Source organism: Felis catus, chromosome B1 (genome assembly GCF_018350175.1).
Source record: "Felis catus isolate Fca126 chromosome B1, F.catus_Fca126_mat1.0, whole genome shotgun sequence".
Classification (NCBI taxonomy): Eukaryota; Metazoa; Chordata; class Mammalia; order Carnivora; family Felidae; genus Felis; species Felis catus.
Window position 1 is genome coordinate 155,825,733 of NC_058371.1, and position 20,738 is coordinate 155,846,470.

General features: G+C 34.3%; 1 long non-coding RNA gene across 2 annotated transcripts in view; it reads left to right on the forward strand.

Moving 5' to 3' along the window:
* The first annotated feature begins 501 nt into the window (after positions 1-501).
* LOC109499454 overlaps positions 502-20,738 on the forward strand; it is a 60,960-nt gene continuing 40,723 nt past the window's right edge. The window contains exons 1-3 of one of the 2 annotated variants that reach the window (XR_006597070.1): positions 502-639; positions 1,422-1,535; positions 13,730-13,941. This is a non-coding gene — a long non-coding RNA (uncharacterized LOC109499454). The remainder of the gene's footprint in view (positions 640-1,421; positions 1,536-13,729; positions 13,942-20,738) is intronic. The other variant, XR_002156729.3, reaches the window with a different exon arrangement.

The following is a 20,738-nucleotide window of genomic DNA, read 5'->3' on the forward strand; positions in this document are numbered from 1 at the left end:
ATTAGTTTTCTGTTGCTGCTATAACAAATTACCATAAATTCAGTGGCTTAAAATAACACGTTTACTATCTTACGGTTCTGGTGGCCAGAATTCAAAATGGGTCTTACGGGACTAAAATTAATTGCTGAGAACTAAAATTAATGGCTGAGCTCTCCTGGAGACGTTAGAGAATATATTCCTTGCTTTTTGAAGCTTCTAGAAGCTATCTACATTCCTTGGCTTGTGACCCAATCATTCTCATCTATGATTCCATCTTCACACTTCCCTTCTAAACTATGACCCTTTGCCTCCCTACGATAAGGACTCTTGTGATTTTATTGCGCCTACCTGTATAAACCAGTATACTCTCTCTTTTTTTTCTTTTTTAAAATTGTTTATTTATTTTTTCAGAGAGAGAGACAGTGTGAGTGGAGTAGGAGCAGAAAGAGAGAAGGAGACACAGAATCCGAAGCAGGCTCCAGGCTCCAGGCTCCACGCTGTCAGCACAGAGCCCTACACGAGGCTCAAACTTACAAACTGAGATCATGACCTGAGCTGAAGTTAGATGCTTAGCCAACTGTGCCATCCAGGCATCCCTACTCTCCCCTTTCCAAGATCCTTAACTTAATCACATCTACAAGGTCCCTACTGCCATACAAGGTATCATGTTCATAGGTTCAAGGAATTAAGATTTTATCACTTATTTGGGTGGAGTGTGTGTGTGTGTGTGTGTGTGTGTGTGTGTGTGTGTGTGTGTATTCTGCCTACCACAGCCTTTTCCCCAGTGTTGTAGTGGGTTTTTTTTTTTTTTGTCTCTAATTGCCCATTATTGAGTTATACTATACAAAAGTAAGATATGAACAGATAAATATTTTTGTGATTTCCTGACAATTGGAAATTTTCAGTTTGCAAATATAAGCCATTGTTACTTGCTTGGCAGATTTTAAATGCAAGACCAAAAGGATAAATAAGTCATCAATATTTATTAAATGAATTCTCTGACATCATCCTGTGAGAAATTTCAAATTAGAGGTTAGATATACACAAAAACTTAAAGTTATAATAATGTCTTAATATTCAGATATGAAGACATTACTATTAATATATAACTTTACTTATGAAAATAATTTAAAAATGTCTTAATAAATTAATTTGCATAGAAAATTAGTAAATATTATTTTAGTACTTATATTAATATTAATAAAATATCTAGAGCAATATTAACAATGGTCTATACCTTCAAAAAGAATCTTACCTATTAAGGAACTTGGCTGGTGCTAAAATATGTGCTTGTTTCATATATATTCCTTAAAGAGTAAATAAGTAATATCATCTGATCCACTTTCTGCACAGGGCTATTAGCTCCAAACTTCTTTTATTTAAGATCTGTATGAGAAACTTGAAGTTTATGCTGTTTCTTTTTTTCTATTTCTCCCTCCCAGAATTTTTGGGGTCCAAATTCTACACTCCTGATTTAAGATCTCCAAGTTTAAGACGCGTCTTTATGGTTTCCATGAGCATAGATGGATGATGCATCTAAATCTGTAAAGCCAAAGGTAATATTAGGAATTCTATTTCTTTCCATGAAATACTTTTAGGAGCAGATCTACCCCCATTTCAGGCATAGACTATAAAGTGTTAAGATGCAGGAAGTGGTCTGTGGAGCACCAAGTGTATCCTGCGATACCGTTTCATTCAGAAGGTGCCAAAAAACAGAAAGGATAATGTAAACACAGGCAATATTGGATGTGAGAAACTAAAGCTACATCTTTTATAACTCAGTTTCCCAAGAAAAGGCAGGAAGAAAGAATAATGTAGCTGTGGATCACCCACTTGAAACACCAGTTAAACTCAGAGAAGGGCTGGCAGAAAGATAATTGTACTTATTAAAAGTGCACATATCTGCAAGGAACCACGATGTCCTTCTAAAACTGAATGCATAAACAAACTGTGGCAAAGCCATACAATTGAATATTATTCAGCGATAAAACGAAATGAGTTATTAAGCCATAAAAAGACACAGAAAGCTTAAATGCATATTTGCAGAGGGAAAGAAGCCAGTCTAAAAAGGTTACATACGGTATGATTCCAACTGCCTGACACTCTGGGGAAAGTAAAACTACAGATACAGTAAAAAGATCAGTGATTGCCAGAGGTTTGGAGGAAAGAGGGAGAAGGGGAGAGTGGATAGGTGCAGCGCAGATGATTTTTAGGGCAGTGAAACTATTCTGTATGATACTGTAATGGTAGATAAATGACATCATGCATTTGTCAAAACCCATCAAACTACAGCACAGAGTGAATCCTAATGTAAACTGTGGACTTTAGCTAATGATAATGTATCGGTATTTATTCATCAATTGTAACAAATGTACCACAGTATGCATAATGTTAACAATAGGGGAAACCGTGAGGAGGGAGATAAGGTTTATATGGGGATTCTCTGAAAAAACAAAAAAACAAAGTTCATAAATTTGTAGTCTTGTTAGTTGGAAATAATGTTCTAATCACAGAGTCAACCACCAGCCTGATACAGAGATTCTGGGGTCTACCAAAAGAGTTAGTTTCCAGGTTGAGTTTTGGTGGACTATAACCTTGTGGCAAAGGATCATGATGGAGTCTGGTTTCCTTGCCTTCATGAGGTATCACTTCTTCAATTCTTGTCACTGTACTTTGGACAATCTCTTCACAGATTATCTGAAGGGAAATCATTTTTATGTCCTTCACTGGCCTCTTAAAGCAAACAGCATATTCCATGAAATAATGGCACACCCCTCTGACTTCTGTCTGCACCCTACCCTTCAGGGTATTTTAGGAAAGTATTTGAGATTGCTGGAATTCACCGGTTGTAGCCCAATGCAGACCATATTTATCCCTCTTGTGCCAGATTCTTATGGTAATAGTCCTTAGACTACTTAAAATAATTTGATCTTGGAGATCCCTCATTAATTCATTTGTGAGTCTTCTGCAAGGGATGAAAGTTCCAGTGTTGATCAAAAGTAACTACGTCACTGTTAGAAAAGATGGCTAAATTAGCTAGAGCAGGAGAACATTGTCATTAGTATGTCTGTTTGTGTGAGTCTGTGCTCTCTGGGTTAAATAGCCTATAAAATTCAAATAAAATTTTGAAAAAGAGCTACATCTGTATTAAGGGTGTATATGCAACATAAAAAAAATCAGACTGAATTTCTTGTTGAGCACGTTTCAATCTGTAAATATGACAAATTTTTATTGGGAATTAATTTTTCTTGATTTTTATAGAAAATTAATTGTATATTTATCTAAAGTCAAGATTAATAACATCTTTTCTTTAATCTCAGATGTAAATATTTATAACTAGCTTTTAAAATTATAAAATTGTTATTGCTGCTCAAAATGAAATTAATAGTTCAGAGAAGCATATGGTGAAAAATGAAATTTTCTCTCTTAAATCCCCAACTCCCCAGTCACACTTCTCAGAGTACTTTTTATGTAATGATTTCTAGTGTTCTAGTGTATCTATCCAGAATTATCTATGCTTGTACATGCTTATATATATGTGTGTGTGTGAGTGTATATATATATATATATATATATATATATATATATATAATATGTGTGTGTGTATCGCATACTTTAAAATATATGATGAATCAAACACACAGATATTTTGACGTCACCACATGTAACACTCCACCCATCATATGGGTATGGATATGTGTATGTACAATGAGTATGTTTTTGTGGTTCAGGAATATGCATCTAAGAGAAAAATTCAGACTTTCTTTTAATTATTGGAATGTACTTCTAACAATATTTTCCTGATACAGCAAATAGCTTTGTCCAGACTCACGTAGCTCATATTTTGAGAACACAGAAGTTACTACAGGTCATTAAGTTTCAGCAGTGGATTTCCTGAGCCCATGTCAGTCTTGCAAGACTCGGCTTCATAAGTTTAGTGCAATCTTGGAGGGTTCTGAATGTGACACAATACTTCAAAAGTTTATATCTGGCTGTTGGCCAAATAATATAATCTTAGTTTGACTGTCAGTGGAAAATATTCAATTAGACAAATGAATGTATAGTGCAATGATCTCTTCCTACAGGATTCAAACTCAACAAAACATTGCCATATAATTTCATAAGACTAAATTTCTCATAAAGCAATGCCACTTTGAATGTTAAATGAAATTGAATATGCTTTATTTTCTGGCAATAGCCTTACAGATAGATTATAAACCCCCCTCATTCCAAAGTTGTCTTATTTTTATGCCAGAAATCCAGAATTAGAAGGCAGCAAATTGTGGTCTTTAAAATCCTCAAGAGAGGCCTTGGTAAGTGGAACTATTTGTATTTTTTGGCTACATCATAGGCAGCTTGATAGTTACCCAGTATTATATTCCAAATAAGAAATCCTTTGCATATCTGGACAATTTGGAATGGTAAAGCAGATTTAAAGACTAGTTCATGAGAAGATATTTATAACATTTATTAACACTAGTCAAAGTTATTTGCCATATAGACAAAAGTATTAAACATTTACTCTAGAGCCAGTGGCTTTTAAAAGCCTTGTGATGAACAGAATATTTTATCTTACATACCCAGTACTACTCTATGCATTAAATTAAACACACACACACACACACACACACACACACACACACCAAGTGATTTATAATGAGAGCTTAATTTTAGTCATTTAGCACAAATGAAAGCCACTTGTTAAAAAAGGAAAATGCATAAAATATGGAAGTCACAGGAAGTGAAAGGCTAGCTTTTAGTTACAAGTACATAGTTTAAGTTTGCTTTGAGTTTTAGGTATATAACTTTTTTTATTAAAATCTTTTAATGTTTATTTTTGAGAGAGAGAGCAAGCAGGGGAGGGGCAGAGAGAGAGGGAGACAGAATACGAAGCAGTCTCCAGGCTCTGACTCTGATGCGCGGGGTGGAACTCAAAAAACACGAATCATGACCTGAGCCGAAGTTGGATGCTTAACCTACCGAGTCACCCCAGGAACCCCTAGATAATAGAACTTTTTTTGATAGTAAGATACAAACAGGGAAGGAGAACATAACTGTAAGAAGAAGTTAGTAATTGGGTGGGACAGTTTTTTTTTTTTTACGTTTTATTTGCTTTTGTAAGATTTTAAATTGTATCTTTCAGCTTTTTTTATTAAAAAAAATTTAATGTTTTTATTTATTTTTGAGACAGAGAGAGACAGAGCATGAGCAAGGAAGGGGCAGAAAGAGAGGGAGACACAGAATCTGAAGCAGGCTCCAGGCTCTGAGCTGTCAGCACAGAGCACGACACAGGGCTTGAACTCACAGACCATGAGATCATGACCTGAGCAGAAGTCAGACGCTCAACTGATTGAGCCACCCAGGCACCCCTCTTTCAGTTTTTTTTTAATGCAGTAATTACATTACTTGATGTTGTTTTATTGTTGAAACTGCCTGCAGATGTGACATGTGCTAACTTTGGATATCAGAAAAATGCCAGGAATTGGATGCTCCATTCCAGTAACAGGTACAAAAGCAAGACATCAATTTACATAATTTTACTACTAGTGTGGGATATATAGGTTAGAGCTATATCAGCTTATTATTTTCATACCAGGAGTCCATTCTCTTCATTCTGGCTTGTTAAGGGTTACTGTGAATGTTGCAAGACTTACATGGTAAGCCTAGCTACCAAGAAAAATTGGGACATAGGCAAATTAATAATAATAATAATAATAATAACAATAAGAGCTTAACAATAGTTAAGCTTCTCCTAACACCACCACATATCTCCTTTTTAGTTCTTTCTTCTTCACCGAGGACTAGCCAACATTCAGTTTTCTTGCCCTTTTATAAATTGACTTGTTCTACATACCTTTCCTTGTCTTTCTGAGATTATAAAAATACTTTGATATTGACTACTTAATTTCACATAATCCATGTTGAAATACCAGTGAATGTCCAAGGTCTAGAGAAGCACATCCTCAAAGATGTCCATTCTCTTCCAGTATTTTTTTTTCCTGTTGCAAATAGATACATATAAATATAAATAAGAAATGTATGTATTGAGAACACAAAAGTGGGTAACAGGTCTAGTCTACTTTTCAGAAGTTTTGAAACAGAACTTAATAAGACTAATTATATCAATTCAAAAAGTATTATATATTAGGTGAACATTTAACCCCCATTGGATTAAATATTTCAGCTTTTGAAGTCCTACTACCTGTCTTGCTCCCCCAGAAAACTTGAGAGCCCAGAAATAAATCCAATGTATACCATGTAAAAGGGCCATTGGCAACATGACTTAAACCTCACTATTACACGATCTCGCGGTCCGTGAGTTCGAGCCCCGCGTCGGGCTCTGGGCTGATGGCTCAGAGCCTGGCGCCTGTTTCCGATTCTGTGTCTCCCTCTCTCTCTGCCCCTCCCCCGTTCATGCTCTGTCTCTCTCTGTCTCAAAAATAAATAAACATAAAAAAAAAAAAACCTCACTATTACATTTTCAGAGAGAAATCATAATATAAAATTAAAATTCCCCTCATAATTAGAGAAATTAAATTTCAAAGCTGTTAAACCCTGAATTCGTGCATACCGATTAACCCTTTCAGCAACAGAGGTCTCGTTTATATGCTAAACCTTCTCCCATTCCGAAAGGGAATAAATGCTCATCTCCAAACTGTTGTGTTTTTTCACTGTTCCGAAATTCCCATGGGTGAATAGGAAATAAAAACCGTTCTGCATCACTTTCCCACTCCAAAGCTGGCTTTATTGCCAGCGCTTCCTGGTGTTAGAGCTTCTACCTACACTGTAAATAGGGCACTCTCCATTTGTAGCAGTCAAGTCCGCTGACATCAATTGCCTTAATTCCACACATGACCAAACTTAGGCTTTTGTCTGTATTTTTTCAACACAGATGGGATGCCCTATTTTTTTTTTTTTTTGTTCTGTGCTATAGTGACTATCACTGCTACCTTCTGAGAAGACTTTCTTCTGGGATCCTCACTGAATGAATGAGAGAGCCATTGTTAATAGATATCTGAATTTCAGGTGCTGCTATTGACATTTCTAAACTTACATGTTCAGCAACTCAGGGGATGAAAAAATACCTTTTTTTGGCTGCTCCACATATTGTGCTTCCTTTCAGAGTTTTTAATTTTCCAAGCCATAGTATCTTTTATGAGTCATTTCAGAGAAATGAGGAAAACACTTTCGACTTCCTTTACTTTCTAAAGCCAAGGTTCCTTTTCTTAACTCTTCAGTTTTCCCGATTAACCCCAATCCTCCCAAAAGCTCAAATTAAAAAAAAAATAACTACTTTTCAATTGCACATGTTTCTTTTCTGTTTTTGATAGGAAGAACACATATTGCTGGTAGAATTTATTTTTTATTATTTTGTTTGTTTGTTTCAGGTTTAGATATTTATTCCCTGAGCATACTCTTCTATATTTTGCCTCAGTTTCTTCAAGAGCCAAGGACTAGGAGGTCTCTCCAAATCATCTGTTAATTTAAACAAACAAACAAACAAACAAACAAACAAACAACATAAAACAGAATGAAACACTTTCCCACTACCCTCTTCCTGATTGTGGCATTTTCACACAGGAGATAGATTTTTATAAAAGACTTTATAAGATTTCATCTGGCTTTTTTTCTTTTCTTTTCTTTCTTTTTTTCTTTTCTTTTCTTTCTTTTTTTTTTTTTTTATTTTGTCGATTTAATCTTACCTGAATTTTCTTTTCACCTTCCCTAAACACAGGGCAGAACCGCCTTCCCAGGTACAATAACTTGATTCCTTTGAAACTACTAAATGGTTTCTGAAGTATTCTTATCTGATCTTTCTAGCTTTCTTTTTCAAATATATTCACATCTAAAGAAATTGAGCCATTCATGAAGAATAAGTTCCCCAACTGCATCAATTATTAACTCTTTCTTTTCAGGACAGCCTAAATATTTTCTTCATCTTGTCTTCCTCTTGGGAAATCAGTTCAATTTACTTTATGAAATCTTTCCACATTCTATTAAATCTTCTTCAATCCTGGGCACATGGTCTAAGAAAACAATTAAGATATCTTAACTTTTTTTATAATCTTCTTTAAAAATATTTGTAATTGGTATTTCATTGTTTGCTTTTCATGTCTGTCTAGCTTGGCATCTAAGAATTCCTTTCCCCTAAGAACATTTGTCTTTCCACAGGTCAATTAGTGTGTCTGCATTCACTTTTATTTCCCTTTCCCATTATTCTTATTGAGAATGTGTAACACATTTTTTGTTTGTTTTAAATGTATCCCATGATTTAGTCAGTATGAAAATAGAAGAAATGTGAAAGATGGAGATTGTTGGTTTTCTCTCATTCTATGCCAGACCAGCTGCTATCTAAACTGGCTATCTAAATCTGGATTGATCTAAAGAGTGCACTTAATTAAACTACTTAGTTTGTACTTAGCAGTGTCTATTAGAAGTGTTGATGCACACCAGCTTATATCCTGACCTCAGATGTGAGGAGAGTTTGATTTCTTTTGATTGCTTTCTTTCTTGGAATTGAGTTCTAGTTATTGGAAATAGAAAGGTACTCATATTGAGGGTCATTTCCCCTATTGAGAACTAATTTTCTCTGTAGTTCTTTTAAGTAGGTGTAATTTCTTTTACGATATTCCATGAACTCAGGGCCAAGAATAGGGGTTGGCAGCTCTCTATTGCTGCTTCCCGGCCATTCTTCCTCGAATTCTTCTATATTCCTTTGCTGCCATAACAAAGTAACACAGACTGAGCAGCTTAAACAACAGAAATTTATTGTTATGGTTCTGGAGGCTAGAAGTGCCAGATCAATGTGTCAGGAGAGTTGTTTCTTCTGAGGCCACTCTCCTTGACGTATTAATGGCTGTCTTCTCCCTGGATCGTCATATCATCTTCTCTCTGTGGGCATCTGTGACCTAATTGCTGCTTCTTATGACACCAGTCATATTGAATTAAGACCTACTCTAAAGACCTCATTTAACCTTAATTGTCTCTTTAACATCCTTATGTCCAGATACAGTTACATTCTGAGGTACTGGTAATTAGGGCTTCAGCATATGAATTAGTGACGGGAGTGGGACAATTCAGTTCATAACACCCTTCTACTCATTCTTGCACCTTTGGAAATCAAGCTTCTACTATCATGTTTTTCTCTTGGTTACTGACAATCTCTGACCTGATTATTCTTCTTTATTTAGCAAAAATGTAAGCTCCTTATTTACAAGACTTGTTCTCATCTTTAATAATTCCAAAGCCACCCTCAATGTCTCACCCTCCAATAATCTGTTTTCTCTATGCATTTCTTTGTTTTCTTTGGTTTCTCTCTTCCACATTCACACTTTAAACCGTATCATCACCTATACATGCATTATCCTCACAATTAAGTGTGTGATTTCACTCTTTTCCACCTTGCATATTCTACGACTGCCAGTTTAACTCTTTCTCAGAATCATGAGAAAACATTTATAACTCTATTTTTTCCCCAATATGTCAGGTTTCTTCTTCATTTATCTCCTTATCCAAATTAAATTCCATGGTTCATAATTTCATTTGTACTCTTACAAATATACCAAATGTCTTGTTTCTCATTTTTTTTAAAACCGTACCTGTGTGACAACTCCCCTACTATGGATGAACCCAGCTATATGTTGTCTATATCCCAGCATGGAAAGAGAAATTCCAGTGAAAACAAATTCCACTAGAAGTGCGTGATACTTACGTCCACAATGACTGTCAACCTTATTAGATTTCTCTCGCCAATTCAGTCATCCAACTATTTAAAAACTTACTTTTTTACCCTTCACAAACTCCACCTTCCTTTGTTTTCTGCTCCATTCCTGCTCCATTATCTTCCACTGTACAGGGAAAATAGAATCACTTACCTTTTTCAGGTCTGGCATACCAATCTATTTGGAACACACATGCATATCCAATTGTCTGGAAGACTTTTCATATTGTAGATTTCAAAGGAACCTTAGAAATGTGAAGTTTCATTTCCCCAAATGAAATTGCCTCCCTTCTAATGTTACCTACTCAATGAATGGTACTTTTATCCACAGAATAAGATAGAAATCTATATACTCCCCTTGTCCCTCCTTTTACATTTTTCCCAAGCTTTGTAGCTTTTATCTCCTAAATATCTTCATCTATTTCTCTCCGCATCTTTCATTTCATCATCCTGCTGTTAATTACCATTAAATATATCTCCTAAAAAAGCACTCTCCTATTTATATCCTAGCAACCCGAATCCATTTTTTGACACCACAGTCAGAATAACCTTTTCAAAACACAAATATAGTAATGGGACTACTTTTCTTCCTGTTTAAAATTTTTAAGTTTACCAGTTTTTCTTAGATTAATAGTAAGTAATGTATTGAATAGAGGTCTCAGTATGGTCTCTCAAGCAGCTCCTTTCTGCATCATATTTCCTTTCAATTTCAGTTCTAATCTACTACATTATTTTAGTTCATTGTACATGTGGCCCCTCTAGTCACAATTGCTCATGCTTTTCCCTCCATTCTTCTATCTCTTTTCAGCAGGTTATGTCCTATTTATCTTAATACAGTGTGGAACACTCAGAAAATTCTTAATAAATGCTTCACAAGTTAATAACTGAATGAATGCATAAATGTAGACCAATATCTGAATTTGGAGGAGGAATAAATTATATATCACATTAGTAAGATAATTTTTGGTATAAAAATTTGGTAGAAATTATAAATATATGTGATGACTATTCATGGAAATGAATGAGTCTTGCATAGGGTGAATTTGAATCATGTGCAGATTCCTCAATGCCAGTTCTAATCTCTTCACCGACCTCAACATCAAATTGATCACTTTAGCATATCTTTTCTATCTCTTACTTCCTATCAAATCACTTCTTTCCATCCTTATAATCATGGCCTTAGTTCCAGACACTAATTCTTTTTCATCTTATTTCTGGAAAGAATCTTCCAACTGGTCTTCTTGCATTAGTCTTATGTTTTTCTATTAGATTTTCCATTTTTTCAAACTTTAAGAGTGATCTTTTAAGAATACAAAATATATTAAATTTCTTCCTAGCTTATATACCCTCAGTGCCTTCCTATTGCATTCAGGATAAATCCTGAAGTCCCTAAGCATAGCCCCTCCCCACCCCCCCATCTTCTCTGGGATGCCTCCCTTAATTCATCACTTTATACTGACATTGCCTGTTTTCTGTCTTTCTCTGTAGTTTGTTGTATCTTTATACTTATTTGTCACAGCTAGCACAGAAACATGCCATATTTTAGGTGTCCCATAAACATTGGTGAACAAAATTAATGATGAATTAATACATTTAAGAAGTTTGTCAAAACAGTAAAAACCATTATTATGAAGCATTGGGGGTATCTATTTTTCCTCCAAGTTTTGACAAATGAAGTTAACTGCACTCCTTTATGCATAAGAAATTGTGTTGCTAGGCTTTATTGGTCACATATCCAGGTCTAGTGAATTAATACTGATCTTGAATTTATATTATTGATTGCTCCAAACCTATTCTTTCTCAAACAGGGAACAATAAGGTATATTCTCTGTGGCTTTAAATCAAGCTAAAATTAATTTGCCTTGACTCTAGGATACTAGGTCCTAATAACATGTTTTCACATGTTAGTGAATTAGACATGAGTTACTCAATATTTGTGTACTGAATAAATAAAAATTTTAGATGGATAAATGAAGCAGGCTATGTCTTAGAGTTATATATGTAAATCATCAAATGATTATTTTAAATTTTGAAAAGATGAGTCTAATTTTTTTTATTTTAGATTTTTATATGATTCTTTTCCATTTGCTATGTTTCTTGTTTGCTACTACCACGTAGAACATGACGTCAGCATTTTATAATTTATAATTTCCCCTTTATCTTTTTTTAGATATTTGAATTTAAAAGAGGGGGGACTGGTTTTTATTTACTAACTCATTTAGCAAATGTATTGGCAACAACTGTACAATTCTATTAAAAATAGAAATAGAATTAGTGGTTATATATGTGAGAAATGGGCTGCTTCAATTGAGGAATGGTGCATTTTTTCTGCTTAATAATGTGATGTTCTCGTTTGTTTTTGGAAAGATAGTATACTCATATAAATTAAAGTCAATTTCCTGCTAGCAATTCGCACTTAAAATAAAACATAGAGAAATTTATATTAGAAAATCTATTCTTAGAAATTATTTCTGAAGACATCAATTTGAAGTGGATGATTACTTTGAGAATTCTCTGTCACAACACTTACCTTGGTTTTTATTAATGGCCTATGGAAGTTACCAAACTGCCCTTTAAAAATCTAGTGTGAGGGGGTGCCTGGGTTGCTCAGTCGGTTAAGTGTCCGACTTCACCTCAGGCCATGATCTCACGGTTTGTGAGTTTGAGCCCCACGTCGGGCTCTGTGCTGACAGCTCAGAGCCTAGAGCCTGCTTCTGCTTCTGTGTCCCCCTCTCTCTCTGTCCCTCCCCCACTCATGCTCTGTCTCTCTCTGTCTCAGAAATAAATAAAACATTTAAAGACAAAAAAGCTTTAAAAAATCTAGTGTGAGGAGTTCAATCTGCAGAACTCCCCTAATCACCAAACCTTTTCCTTGGATTGCCGTCATCACTTGATTTGAAATCTTGGCATTTTTGACATTTGTTAGACAAATTGGTGCAGTACTTTAAAGTTATCTTCTATTTAGTTAAATATTATAAGTCAATCAAAAATGGAAAAAAAAACAATACAACTTCAAGAGGGCCAACTTTATATTTATGGGTGAACTGAAAATTAACTGTATGACAGAATATCCAAATAAAATCTATCTACCTTGCATTTTGAAGTATTTTAATGTGACAGGACGATGCCAAAGAAAAAAAAACCACTGTTGTCTTCTAACTAAAGAATAGCCATTCCTGGGCTCCTGGGTGGCTCAGTCAGTTGAGCCCCCAACTTTGGCTCAGGTCATAATCTCATGGTTCTTGAGTTCAAGCCCTGCGTGGGACTCGCTGCTGGCAGCCAGAACGGGGCTCGCTGCTGTCAGCACAGAGCCTGCTTTGGATCATCTGTCCCCCTCTCTCTCGGGCCCTCCCCCATGCATGAGCGCACATGCACACGTGCATGCATGTGTGCGTGCGCGTGTGTGCAGGCTCTCTCTCTCTCAAAAATAAACAAAACAATAAAGAACAGCTATTCTTTAGTTTTAAATTTTTACTCATGAAAGGAATACAAAAGAAAACAACAATACTTATTTTTATAGACAAAAGTAATAAACATACAGAAATAAGATCTGGTTGAGTCTAGTTAATGTGGAATAGTTTCATAGGTGGCTATAAGAGTAATGGTTGGTAAGCAATGTGAAAAGGACACCACTGGAATAAACAAACAAAAGGCTGACACACAGATAACAACATATGAGAATAATAATATTCAACAATAAAAATTAATATGTGAGAAACATTTGTAATAATCAGATTTTGCTTGACAAAAATACAAAACCATTGATGAAATAAGAAAACAGAAAATTACTGCTTTTAGCTAGCCAATTAGTGTGCACAGCAAAAATGACTTTTATTCAGTGGCTCTCGAATAAGAAAATATAAACAGATTTCCCAAACCAGAACAATAGTGGGATGAGGGGGTGGTGTAGGGAATATTGAAGGATATAAGAAGGGGGAGTTTGCACCATATGCTCTAATTTAGATTTGGACAGCTTTTGGAAGTCCTTGGTAATAAAAAGGATTTCTGCTTTTTGTCTTCTTGATGCAGGGTTTACATTTTGGGGGAAAACCTACTAGTTTAAGGAAACAAATGAAAGACCTTCTGGTTTGAATATTTATTTTAATGAGAAGAAAGCCCATTTGGATGAGAAAGGTGAAGAAAAAGCAAGTTTATGCTCCCCTGATGTGCTCTATGATCACGTCTGTCTTACCCAGCTCTAATTTTCTTTGATTTTAACTCATCTGTATGACCAGACATCTGTGAGTATTTATGCCTTTTTTGGTTATGTGCTGTCCCATTCTGGCTATCCATCAAATCCAGAACAGACTTCCCAGCAACGTTTTGTACAAAATGTAGAGTAGAATGATAACTGATTAGCATTACGTGATAAATGGACATTCTTCAGCTGAAACTGTAAAGTGCAAAACAGCTGAGACAACATATGAGCAGGAAATATAGTGCACAGTCTGTCTCTTGGTTCCTGTTCACGCAGCTAATTTTTTACAGCTACAATTCAAAACTGTATGCGGCTTGGGTGTATATTCTAGCCAACAAATTTTAAAAAAATAGGCAGACTCCCTTTTGTTTGCACATATTTGGGGGAAGACATTTTGATGGCACACTACTAGGAGGATATGTTTCTTGGTGGCAAATAGCAAAAGGTAATAGTCACTGTTACTGATTTCAAGAATTCTGCTCAAAATCCTGAAGAATAGTTCTCCCCAAAGAAATGCTCTCTGTCGACCAAGTCTCATTTTATTTTCACAACTCAGTTAGTCCTTTGATGAATCTCTGAAATAGAGAGATTTAGATTTAAAAAACAAAAGCCTACAAAGTAAGTGAGAAAGTGAGACTGGGGGGGGGGGGGGCTGAAATGGGCGCCCCGTCAAAGGGCCCCAGCTAGTCACCAACAGGCAATTGTTTCTCTCCACTAATGAGTGGACCAGTGTTCCTAAATCTTCCATTTTTTTAAAAAAGAAATTAGATATTCAGATATTTAAATCATAGGTTTCTTAACTTAAAAAAAAAAGATGTATTCTTTCTTTTAAGCACAGGGAACACTGGACATCAACTGCTAAAGAGGTTTAACTCATTGGTTGTTGGTTTTTAACCTCTGTCTTAGATATTAAAAAAAAAAAGTTTAGGGCTATATATTTCTAACAAAAGCTGACAGTTGAATATAGTTAAAATATACTAAACAACTATTAAAGTTTAAGCATACGTCTTACGTTACACTGTATCTACTACCAACTGTCTTGGTTGATTTATTAGAGCATCAATGTATGATAGAGTATTAAATCAAGTAGCAGTCTATCACAGTTATTTTTCATTAGTTAGTACATTATCAGTTAGGCTAGAAGAATATGAATAGATTCTGTTACCCAATTCACTCACTGTTGAGATGAAAACAATCGGACTTGAAGATTTAGGTGATGTGACCAAAGCATTACAGAAAACTTATAATAAGCAATGACCTGCACTGAGGTGTTTCTCCAATATTTCCTTTCAGTGCCCTTTTCACTACATCGAATGTCTCTAATTGTGATAATGGGAACAAGGGTTAGTTATGGCTTACTTAGACCTAACTGTGAAGAGGAGGAGTTTTAAGCAAATAGCTTAAGGCAGTGTCAAGGGCAGTGTTTACCTTTATAAAAGAACCAACTGCTTTTTAGTACTTCAGATCAGTTCACTGAGATCTGCTCCTAGGCGTGACAAGGTAGTTCCTTGGTATGATAAATACAGTTTATTTATTAACCATATTAAACTGCAATTCTTGTTAACTTATTTTCTTAAAGGCTATACAGCTGAATTTCTTGAAATAATCTTTTAAACTTAAGAAATTGTAATTTCAGATATGCAGGCTTTTTAGCTTATCAAAACTAGAAATATTTAACAATTTTAAAAATTGAACTGTATAATTAATATTTATTTTGCTTCAGAAATTAAACAAATCATACTTGTCATCATAGTGGTCCATTCATTATTGTCTAAAATCTAATAACCATGTCAAAACTTTAACATTTCTAATTGTTGTAATTCTTCATCGGCCTCTGGGTGTTCATTTCCCTCCCATGGATCAGAATAAATTAAAATTTAGATAATGACATGTATTTTATCAGGAAATAATGGTTTTTTATATCTCCTGTGAAGCATTAATGCTCATAATAATTTTGTGCATAAAGACAGTGGACATGTATCTTCTAGTTGAATTTTATATTTCATCAAATCATGAACTCACTAATTTTAGGCAGAATTATACTAGATTATCTGCATATTTTTATTTGTTTTGTTTGGAAAACAATTCATGATATTTAAAACCTTTATGATATGTTCCAAAAATATGAGGATATATTTAAATCTGACACCTGATTTAAAAAAATATTAGAAAATTTGTTCATGTTTTAAAAATATTATTTTCCCTAATTCTTCTTATAATCTGATGAGATTTTTATTAAGACCATTTTCACTTCTAAAAATATTCAAGAAAATTTATTATTATCTACATTGAGTAAAATATATATTTATGCTCAGTATAAGATAACTTTAATCATGTCTGCATTTTGTCCTTTGAGATACCAATTGCCTTATGCTGCCCCAGGAATTGCCAGGTACCAGATTTTAGGTATCTCACTTTATGTATGTTTGATTTATCTTCTGGCTCTAACCTTTACCTCTACGACATACTTTGTGTCCCATTTCCAAAGATTACATAATAAATCAATTTTTAATATGCTAATGACTGTAAAATATTAGGTCGAGTAAGCCTAATAGTGGATATTCACAAATAGTGCCCTAATCTAACATAGAAATCCAGTTTTATAGCTATGTTAACCTTGAAGGTCCATCCCAGGGCGGTTAGCTGCCAGACAATAAAATCCTTCTTCTGCCTCTTTTGTAATGCTCTGGATCACCAATATTAACTATTACCCTATTCTGGTTTGTGTTCTTCCTACTTATTTCCAAAATCCTCAGCTGCTAATTTCATGAACACTTTTAATGTCTTGGATCTTACTTCATCCCTCAAACCTGGGTTTTTGTACTGTTTCTCTTGTCTTCATCCTTGGCTTTCCTACTTGACTAAGATTTCTACTAGTTTCCTTAAAACAGAATAGGTTTGTGTTAAGCAAGAGAGATAAGAACATGGATGCAAGATTGAAACACCCAATAATATTTTAGAGAAATAATACACAAAGTAATTCACAAAATTAAATCATAGACTCTTAGTGCTGAAATGTTGCTTCAGTATTTAGAATGTAAACATGCATAACCAAAGTGAACTCAGCTACCTTTTATGTCAAGAATTCATGTTGATTTTATGTGGGCACAATAATAGTCTCATGAAGTCTCTCTTCTCCAAAGAAATATAAATAAAAATATTTCTAGAGGAATGTTTGAAATGTTAATCATTTCTCTTCTGAGATTATCTATCTTGAGAGTTTCTAAACAATGTTCCCATGACACTTGGTAAGATTTTATTTCAATACTTAAACTGTCTCTATTACAGTTTCTAGAACTATGGTATTTTTTTCCAATGGTATTTTGAAATTTTGATTTTATTACAGGAAAACTTAATATTTTATATTAATATTGTAGTCTAGTTAAGTTTTATATTTTCTCTAATCCCAGTAAGTGCTTCAATTAAGCTCTACAGCTCAATGAATAGAGGTATAACAAGCAGGTGTGAACTTCAAAGATCCAGACAAAAGCAAACCTTAGATATTGCCTGCATTCCTTTCTCCCACATATTACCTGGGGCAGTTGGGGTGAGAGGAGTTGCCTAAACATTGCTGTTGTGTTACCTCATTCTTTCCTCATTATTTTCTATTATTTCATAATCATCTTTATTGTTTAATACATTACATGTTATTTTCCACCTGGTTTGTCCTCATATAAAAAGTCAACGCATAAACAACAGACACTTTTCATTGATGAGCGTGTATAGCTCTTCAGCAACATGCAAGGACTAGTATATTCTGCAATGGATGAAAGAGTAACTGGGTACATGTCTATGTATGTATGTGAATGTGAGATTATATCAACATCTTTCTGTAAACTGAAACTTTCCAGATCGTGTATGCTTAACGAATAAGAATTGCTTAAAGACTGCCTTACATGTAAGAAAGGCTAAGAACTCAAAGATATTTCTGAGGTTTAGGAAGGCTACATAGTGCCCCTTCCACGAGTCCAACTGTCCACAATCTTCTTTTTTCCACTGACTGATGCTTGCAATTCTGCTGTCAGAATTTAATTTCTATTTACAGCTTTTTGGCCTGTTAACAATAATTATTACTGGGAGATTAATATCTTAAGTGGTTAGTCATTCATGTAAATTTAAAAAATGGAGGACATTTTTTAGTGGGAACTTGTGGAATGATTATGAGAGTCCCAGGAGTCATAGAGGAAAAAGAAAAGATGTTAAACATTTCAATATATGTTTGCATGAACATAAGGAAACAATTGAAAGATACACACTAGACTGTTAATATTGGTTATCATAAAGTCGGGGTTTGACTGAATAACAGGGATGGATAAATGATTTTAAAGATTTATATATTTTTGCATTATTTTTTGTGTTATAATAAATATGTATTATTTGGTGATAATAAAAAAAATGAAGATAAAAAATAGAGTGAGGAGAAAAGAGGGCCACTAAGTGGGAAGGGATCATTTATAGGATATATCGATCCTTACAGTTTTTATAACTTTACTCAGAACTACTCTGTGAATGTCACAGGGTGGCTGTGAAATAAATTTAATGTGGCCCATTAATGAAGGTTTTGTGAATGTAGTATGTAGGTTGGAAGGTTCAGCTGTGATGATTCCCCAAACAGATGGTATTAAAAATTATTCTGGAGTACTGCTAGTTTAATTAACCTACTATTGTGGTTGCATATTATCATCTGGCACTAGATGAGTAACACTGTAGGAGGGCCTAACTTCACTCCTGTGTAAACAACAACAACACAACAAAGAATAGAGATTTGACCTTTAAACACTGTTATAACATTAAACTTGCAAAAAAAAAAATGTTCGCCATAATAAAATGACACACTTGTGAAGTGTGAAAAAAAAATTTACATAAGCACCAACATAAATTAGTATCATCCTTGGGGTGCCTGGGTTGCTCAGTCAGTTAAGTGACCACTTGGGTCACTTTCCACTCAGGTCATGATCTCGTGGTTCGTGAGATCAAGCCCTGCATTGGGCTCTGCAGTGTCAGTGCTTGGGATTCTCTCTTTCCCTTTCCCTCTGCTGCTCCCTCCCCCTAAAAATAAACAAACGAACATTAAAACAAAATTAGTGCTACCTTTTCTGAAAAGCAGAGTGGAATACCATACAAATGCTAAAGCCCCAAATTCCCACTTCTGGAAGATAGTCTTAAAAAAAAAAAAGTCAATAGCAGAAAGAAAATTTGTGTGTACTGAGATTCTAGTTTTAGCATTATCTTTATCATTGAAGTATTGTTACCTTAATTAGCACTGGATAATTTATTTAATTTTATTACATTATAATCATGTAATAATGAAAACATAAAAAATTTGTATCATAACATCCCTTATATGGAAAAGGTTAAGGATTGAAAGGAATGTTAAAATGAAAATAATGTGTTATAATGGTGGAATGGTGAGTAATTGAACATTTTTGAGCATTTATAGCCCTTTCTCCCTTAAAATGAAAACAGCAATCTTTTTTATGGCTGAGTAATATTCCATTATACATGTAATATATGAAGTATATTTATAATATATAAATTATATATGTGAAATATATATATATATATATATATATATATCACATCACATCTCACTAAATCTTCTTTATGCATTAATCAGTGGATGGACACTTGGGCTGAAATGTTGCCATTTGCAATGACATGGATGGAGCTAGAGAGTATTATGCTAAGCGAAATAAGTCAGTCAGAGAAAGACAAATACCATATGATTTCACTCAGTGTAGATTTTAACAAACAAAACAAACAAGCAAAGGAAAAATAAGAAAGAGAGAGGCAAACCAAGAAACAGGTTTTTAATAATAGAGAACAAACTGATGGTTACCATAGGGGAAGTGGGGGGGGGAGTAGGTGAAATAGGTGATGGGGTAAGGTATGCACTTGCTGTGACGAGCACATGGTGTTGTATGGAAGTGTTCGATCCCTATGTCAAACACCTGAAAGTAATATTACACTGTATGTTAACTAACTGGAATTTAAACAAATACTTAAAAAATAATCTTCATATAGAAAAGAAATGTCTCAAAGTAATTATGGAGCTAGGAGTCCTATACATTTGGCTATGAGGAAGTGAACTACTTGTAACCTTTTGTTTTTATGTAAGAGCTGCCAAAATAATTAACAATCAACTTACCTTTAGAACTTCTGATTTCATGAGTCTGGAGTAGTGCCCAATGCTGGCATTTTTTAAGAGTTTATTTATTGTTAAAATTATTAATTTTAAAGTGTACAATTCACTTGCATTATTTTAAAATGTACATGTGTTGAATATTAATGAAGTGGTACAACTATCATCATCTAATTCCAGAGCATTTTCATCACCCCCAAAAGAAACCCATCACACATTAGCAGTCATTCCCCATTCCTCCCTTCTTATGGTTCCTAAAGATGCTAATCTAAGTTTATGTCTTTATGGATTTGCCTGTTCTGGACATTTCATATAAGTAGAATCATGTAATACATAGTCCTAGTCCTTTTGTCTGGTTTCTTTAATTTATCACAATGTGTTCAAGGTTCATCCATGTTGTAGCAAATATGAGAATTGCATTCCTTCTTAAGGCCAAATAATATTCCATTGTATGAATATATCCTATTTCACTTATCTATTCATAGATTGACAGGAATTTGTGTTGTTTTCGCACTTTTGGCTATTATGAATAATGCTGCTTATTAACATTTATGTTCAAATTTCTGTATTGGCATATGTTTTCAATTCTTTTGAGTGTGTACTTTGGAGTAAAATTGCTAGGTCATATGGCAACTCTATGTTTAACTTTTTGAGAAACTGGAAAACTGTTTTCCAAAACATCAACAGCTTTGTATATT